Source organism: Podarcis tiliguerta (assembly GCF_965153285.1).
Source record: "Podarcis tiliguerta genome assembly, chromosome: 10".
NCBI lineage: Eukaryota > Metazoa > Chordata > Lepidosauria > Squamata > Lacertidae > Podarcis > Podarcis tiliguerta.
Genome location: NC_139543.1, coordinates 30,989,159 through 30,996,630, shown reverse-complemented (window position 1 = coordinate 30,996,630; position 7,472 = coordinate 30,989,159).

Genomic DNA, 7,472 nt, shown 5'->3' with positions numbered 1-7,472 from the left:
GGGCAGCGACGGGGAAACCTCGTTTTTTCTCCCCTGAGCAATGGATAGTATCTCTCTCGAGAACGTCCCCTATCCACGCCCTGGGCTGTAGGGCATAGCTGTCAACCTTCCCTTTTTTGCGGGAAATTCCCTTATTCCAGCGTCGTTTCCCGCTGCTTCCCACTGCTATCCCGGATTGTTAGATATCCCGTAGACTGTCCCCCGGGACAGGTGAGGCTGCTGGTCCCTTATTTTCAAATCTGAAAGTTGACAGCTATGCTTTAGGGCTACAGAGCAGCAACAGCCATGGGATAAAACAACCAAAATGTCCTTACAATGAAGGGAATCTAAAGCAACTCCAACAAACAAACACAGCAGTACCATCCCAAGAGTCTGCTCAAAAACAAAAAAGCCAAATATACAAAAACCCAGTGACAGGAATTGCTACTAGCAGTAATGAAACAGAGGGAAAACAGATTCTGGGAACTGGTGGCCTGGGTTTAATGGAAGAGAGTTCATCACAGGAAGCCTCAATTCCTGCCTCTGATTGGGTTAAATGTTTCTCCAATCCAAGCCAGGGCCAGCCCAAGATGTTTTGCTGCCTGAGGCAAACCAGATAATGGCACACAGTGGCTGCTTTTTCCCTTTGCTTCCCTGAGGGATAGGGCTGCCATATTTCAAAAAGTGAAAATCTGGACAGAAAAGCTGTTGGGCTTTTTTTTGGCAAAATCTCTCTCAAAAAAAGGAGGAAGTTTTTGAGCTATTTTTAAGGGAAATTGCCAAAAAAAAAGACACTGCTGACATGGCTTTTCCTGGACTTTTCAGCAATTTCTGCCAGTACACTGCTTCTGAAGGCCAATTGCTAGCTATGTCCGGGGAATTCCAGGCATATGGCAACCCTACTGTGGGAGATAGACCCAGCAAAGGGGCTTGGTTCACAGCAGCTTCATCTATCTCCCCCAGGTGTGGATCTGCCAGCCTTCCCAATTGTCCAGAGTCTGCCACCTAAGGCAGTCACTGCCTTTCGCCTCATCAGGCCTACAACAAGAGAGGGAACAAGAGAGGGGTAAGGCAAACACCCTGTGGCAAGATAAGGGAACTCCAACAACCACAACACATTCCCCATCAAGTGCTCAGTGGGGAGAGGGTCTTCCCTGTGGTGGCACCCCCAGATTTGGGATCCAGATTTCCTGGCAGCAGTAGGAGGGCACCGAGTTCAGCAGTGCTTTGAACTGTAGGTGGCTGCATACAAACCGTACATTTAAAGCACACCCCTTGCCTGAAAAACCTGGGAATCTATAGTTAAGGGTGCCGGGAATTGCAACTCTGTGGAGGGTAAACTATAGTTCCTAGTCTGGCACTCTAACCCACTCCTCCATACTGGAGACCGTTGCCTCTGAAAAAGTCCACCATGCTTTTATTGGGCAGTGGGAGCGGGGAGACCAGAGGCATAATCTGGATGGGCACTGCTAATCCAGTAGATGTTCCTATTTGCACACAAACCTGAGCTAAATCCAACTTGCATCTCTTAAGAAGATCTGATGGATGGAGAAGCAGAGGCAGAGCTGGACCGGCCTTGGTACGTAACTTACACACACACACACACACACACACACACACACTGCCGCATGATACAGAACGCTGCTTCCCGCTCAGCAGCCCATCAGCATTCTTCATCCTTAACAACAGAAGCCATGACACTTAATTTCTCACCACGAGAGCCCAGCAGTACACTACAGGCAGTCAATAACCACTTTATCACTTGAGCTGGCCGCTATATTATAGATTCCCCCTTTCTGTGAACTCAGCTGACTACTGCAGTTCCTTCAGAATGCAACTTCGCTTCCTGGACTGTAGTTCAGGAACACATGTGCGGGTGTGTTTTAAATCTAAAAGTCAACAGTGTCAGGAATCAACGTGGAGCGACCAGGTCATAAGGAAGCATGAGTTCAGAGTGGATTTTTACAGGCCAGAGTTCAGCACTAGATGTGGAGTGTGGAAGTATTCGAGGAAAAGCATATAACTAGGCCTGCAACCCAGGGCTAAGGACCAAAGGAGATGTCTTTGCATTGAAGATGCAACACAGATTGCAGACACTGGAGGCTCAGCCATGTAGAGGGAATTTAACCCTTCCCTCCTCTGAATCAGCTCTTTGTCAGGATGGGGGAAGAGATGCGGTGAGGCAATCCCCCCGTTTCATATAAAGATATATGGCAGAAAATGTCAAGGTACTGTAACCTACGGCATGGAAGTTTCCTTCTTTTCCCCAGTGTTCCATTTTTAGGTTTTGTTTAATGATTTGGTTTTCATGCCACCCCCAAAAAGTCAATAAATGAACCCACAATTCTCCCTTTCACCTGCTATTCACACAAGCAACTGCGTAACAAATTTATTATAGCCTGAGATTTCATCTTATGGCCATATTAAATAACATTTCTCACCTTTAAGATGCCACAAGGCTCCGATGTTTCCGGAGAAAAGTAATCTTTCTATCTGTACATGACATGTTTTCACCCCTCCAACTTGTGCAATGCCGTAGAGGAAGCATATACAGTACATAGTATTATGAGGAAGGTTCATTATTCAAGAAAATTGTCTTCAGAACATGACAATATGCAGTTACTGGAAGCTTGCAAAGATAAGCTCATTGAGACAATCTCTCTCTCAAAACTTTCTGAATGAATCTGTAGAGATTTGCACTAACATCTGGTTAATGCAAGATTTAGCCATTTTTGCAGTTCTTGTTCAAAAGAACAGTGTTTTAGTGCATTATAAAACAAACTGGCATAGCTAAACTTTTGCAAAAGGAGCAGCTCTGCTGTATAACCATTGCTAGAAAGCTGGGCAAAGCAACCCCATGGTCATATTAAAGACCATCACATCAACCTTGGACCTTTACATCAATGGAGCTAGCTAGCATCCTATGCTTCCTCTGCAGCATCAGAAGAACTGAAGAAAATAGCTCAAGAAGGGAAAAGAAGAGGGATCAGTCAAATGAACTCATTCATGTACCTGCTGGTTATTTACCCAGCACGCCTCTTCATAAATCACCCCCAACCTCCCTCATAGCAATGCAAGGCTAATCACATCAACAGTAAATGGGGCAAGGAGAGAAGATAATGATAGACATTAAGCTGCAAGGACTTTCAAGCTTTCTCCTTGCTAGTGTTCCAATGGCAAAGCCACAGCTTGAGTGAAAATCCAGATGGTGGTCCCATCCTGAAGATGTTCAAAGAGAATGAGAGTCGGGGCTGGTGAAGTTCCCTATCTGCTAAACATTGGAAAAGAGAGGCAGCTGAAAAAACAATCACAAGTTTTAATAGAGTGAGTTTGGAGGCAGAGTAATGCTGTCACGTCCCTTGGGATGGGCATACAAACCTTGCTACTTGTCTATCTTAACTCAGTATGGCCAACTCTTGACTGGGTTGGCTCTCAGCTGTCTCTTTTAAATGGAAGATGCCAAGAATTGAAACTGGGATCACTAAACTATGGCTGGAGCTTCTGTATTCTGGTGATGAATCACGACTGGCAAAATAGTTCGGGCCCTACATTTTAAGGGCAGCAACATTGGGGATTTAGCAGGAATCCTCATCACCCAGCTAGTGTTTAACTTCAGATGTTTTCAAATATGTTAAGCAGGGGTAGACATAGTGCTCTCCAGATGTTGATCTACAATTCACATCAACTCTTTGACTGCTGGCCATGCTGGCTGTGACTGATGAAAGTCTGGAGGGCACCATGTCAGCTACCCCAAATGTAGAGCAACTCTAAGCATGTGTACTCAGAAGTTACACTGTGTTCAGTGGGGGTTTGCTCCTCTGTATGTTTAGGATTCCAACCTGAGCCTGTACTAATGAACTGCTATTGAAAGGACGAGCCGTAAGCTGGCTAGACTGCATTCACATTGAACATCTCAAGCTTTTCAACGATGTAACATAATTATATCAGTTTTCTCAGTGGTTTGCTAGGGTTAGCACCGTGTTAAATCCTGTGTGATAAGAGGTAATATTTTAAAAATGAAAACACAAAACAAAACCCATGGGCTAATAGTTGCTTTGTGAATATGTCTAGTTTAGGGAACTTTTAAGATGATGCCTAAAAGTTTCTCAAACTGAAATTCAGGGCTTTCAAGCTCATGGAAAACACACCTGTGTTTGAAGAGGTAAATAGTGAGTGGAATCAAGAGAAAGAAGGGAAGCAATGCTGTTATGCCCACAGATAATTTAAAGCAGTTTAAACAAATCTGAGAGTGGGGAATGCAGTACAGTTAAATATCATGCATGACACACGCACATTTCTTTATTTCAATATAAAGAAATTTGCATAAACTACAAGATGGGAAGTAATGAGTTGGTGATGGCAACAATACATAAATGGTGCCTGTCAAAGCTGACCTGATTACAGACTGATAGCGATTATAAAGGAACTTGAAGAAAAACCAAAACCTGTGTGATAGATGATGGCGTATGTCCAACAGGGAGGAAAAGATAAATTTACTCGTGTATATAAAAAACAGAAAAATCTTTGTATGTTGAGAACCAGAGAAAGATAAATAAGTTTAAAGGAATGTAGAAGCCTGCAGCTAAAGAGCTAGTTCTGACTAGCATTTGCCTCAGTTTCGTATATCTTCTCATTATTTTGATTACTAAACAACGCCAGGAGTTATTAAAAAATGCAGCCTCACGCCAAATGATTTTAGCATCTCTCTCCCAAATAGGTGGCTCAGTGGAGTTCTTCCTAATGCTACATTTTAATCACTTTCTACATTTTAATCACTTGCTTCATTTAAAAGTTTTACAATGTATTTATATATGTTTTCAGCCCCAGTGCTGGTTACAACAATATAATATACACCTATTAACACAGAATAGCTACAATGATAAAGAAAAGGAAAACCCACCAACTACTTTATAGGAGTGGGTAAAAATGAAGTAATGGGACGGAAGCTAATTGGAGAAAACATTACCTTGTTTTTCTTTTTTCCTATCAGCTCGCCTTAATATCCAAATGTACCTTGCAGATAGGTATGAGAGTTCCTTGTTTTACCATACCTGGACACGGCAAGTAATCAAAAGTGAAGATGCTCAGCACTCTGTTGACACACAGCGTCTTCCTTGCTTCCAAACCAATTACAAGTGTTGCTTTTGGTTATAATCCAGAGAAATCGCAGGGACTTGAATCAAATTAATTCCAGAGGGACGGTGTATGCAGTTTCCATAAAAGCAATCCAGGCACAATTTACATTATTAAGGCCTTTTAATAATTTGAAAACAAAATCCCCTTGAAATGACAAAGTTTAAAGCCAGGATACCGTGTCACATGTTTCATTTTAGCCACAGTCGTAATATTTAGTTTGAAGAATTAATGGATAAAGGAAGACTGCTAGTCAAATTTGCATTTAAATTTTAGTCCATGTAAATATACATTAAAGGGTACGTAGTTCAGCTTATGGGAACAGTACCAAAGCTAATTTAAACACTGGTTATCGGTTTACATATTTTTAGTATTTTTTTTATTTAGAAATCGGCTCCAACCTCAGCAGTCTCAAATTAAATAGACTTTTAGGAATAAGAAAATACTAAAAATGCTGAAAGCTATCTGCTGAGATCAGGAGGATGTAGTCACCAAACCAGAACATTTAAGAGTATAGTTACTAAAATAAATGGAATTGCTTGCTTCAGAACCAGCCGTTTTCATTTAAAGTTAGTGCCTTCCATAAGTGAAAAATACTGTGAATAAATCACCATACACAAAGGACACACGAGTAGCATATAAACATTTGAAATGACTTCTGGTCCCACATGCATATGACCCACTCTTAAAAGCATTATCATGTTTAAAATACACAAAAATGAAGGATTTTTTCCTCATTCAGATTTTTCCTATGGGGGTGGATGGGAGATAAAGATAATTTGAATCAAGAAGCCATAGGGATAATCCGTTAGAATGGGCACAAACTTTCCAATTTATCTAATCCATGGGTCCCTAATTCATCTGGGCCAGTGGGTACATTTGAAGTTTTCAAAAGACCCACTGGGAAATGGCTGCCTTAAGGGGCTTTGCCAGTCACAAAATGGCTGCCGGGGCCTTGAGGGGGCACACCTAGCCATGGTTCGTTGGGGGTGTCCCATTGCTAGCTTGTACTCTGTGTGCATTTCTTCGGTGTTAGGAGACAGGTTGGCCGGCCGGAAAAAGGGAAAGCCAAACGGAAGATTTCTCCCAAAGATTCCAAAAGGTTGGCGAACCAAGAGTTACAGAACACCAAATAGGAAGGAAAAACAAGTGGAGCTGCCCCCCAAGAAGAGGGAAACAAGCCTACAGGTGCCCAGAGCACAGGGACAGCTTTGAACACAGATCCCCAGAGGGAGGACGATAATATGCAAGACCTCTCTCCAGAGAGGGTGGAAACCCAAAATTCAAACACAGACCCCCCCTGGGGGGCACACACCCTCACATTCAGGAAAAGGGAAAAACAAAACACACAAATTCTGTTCCGTTCCTTTTCCCTATTCTTGGTACCCAGTTAGGCCTCTCCTTCCCACCTTACTTTCTGACACAACTACTTCCAAAATGCTATCTCACCTTCCATTCCGGTGGCTGCGATCAGGAATAGAGGAAGCTTCCTTCCTCTCAGGTGGCATTCTCAGCCCGGAACCAGAGAACAGGAAGAGGAACTAGGAAGGAGCAACACTCTTCAAAAACTTCCTCTCCCAACCCTCTACAGTGCTCCAGACAAAAATTGTAACTCTTGGCAAAGACAGCCTGAGCATAGCTGTCAACATTCCCTTTTTTTGCGGGAAATTCCCTTATTCCAGCACCGTTTCCCGCTGCTACCCGCTGTTATCCTGGATTGTTAGATATCCCGTAGACTGTCTCTAGAACAGGTGAGGCTACTGATCCCTTATTTTTGAGGCTGCTGATCCCTTATTTTCAAATCTGAAAAGTTGACAGCTATGGCCCTGAGGGAAGTGGAGGAATGTAGAGGCTCTGTGGGCTTCATGTCGGGAACATCCAATCTAGTCCAACGCCTGCTCCATAACACAAGAACATCCACTCAGCAGGTTCATCTAGAAAGCAGCAAGTTACAAAAGCAGAGCAAGTGTGTTGTGGGAAGACACTCAACAGACGAGAGCAGAGTCCCACAATGCACGGCAGCCAACCCCTTCCCTAAACTATTCTTTCAACCTAAGCAGAAATGCCTTCCTGACTGCACAAAACTTATCCAGAGACAGGCAGTCAGTCATTATTATCCCATCAAAATCGACATCAGTAAAAGCTAACAAGTGCCCTTGTTTTTGATGGGACTTAAGCAGAACCGTTTGTGCTCTTGCCGTGGTGTCAAACACCAGGACAAGCAATCACTCACAAAGAAAATCAGGTGGCCCTCCAAGCTATCCAATGTTCTATGCAGTACTTTGACCCATTCTCAACCCTTAAGAGGCCACATAGAAAACTAGACATGGCTGAGGCAGAACTCCCCCCCCCCCCAAAAG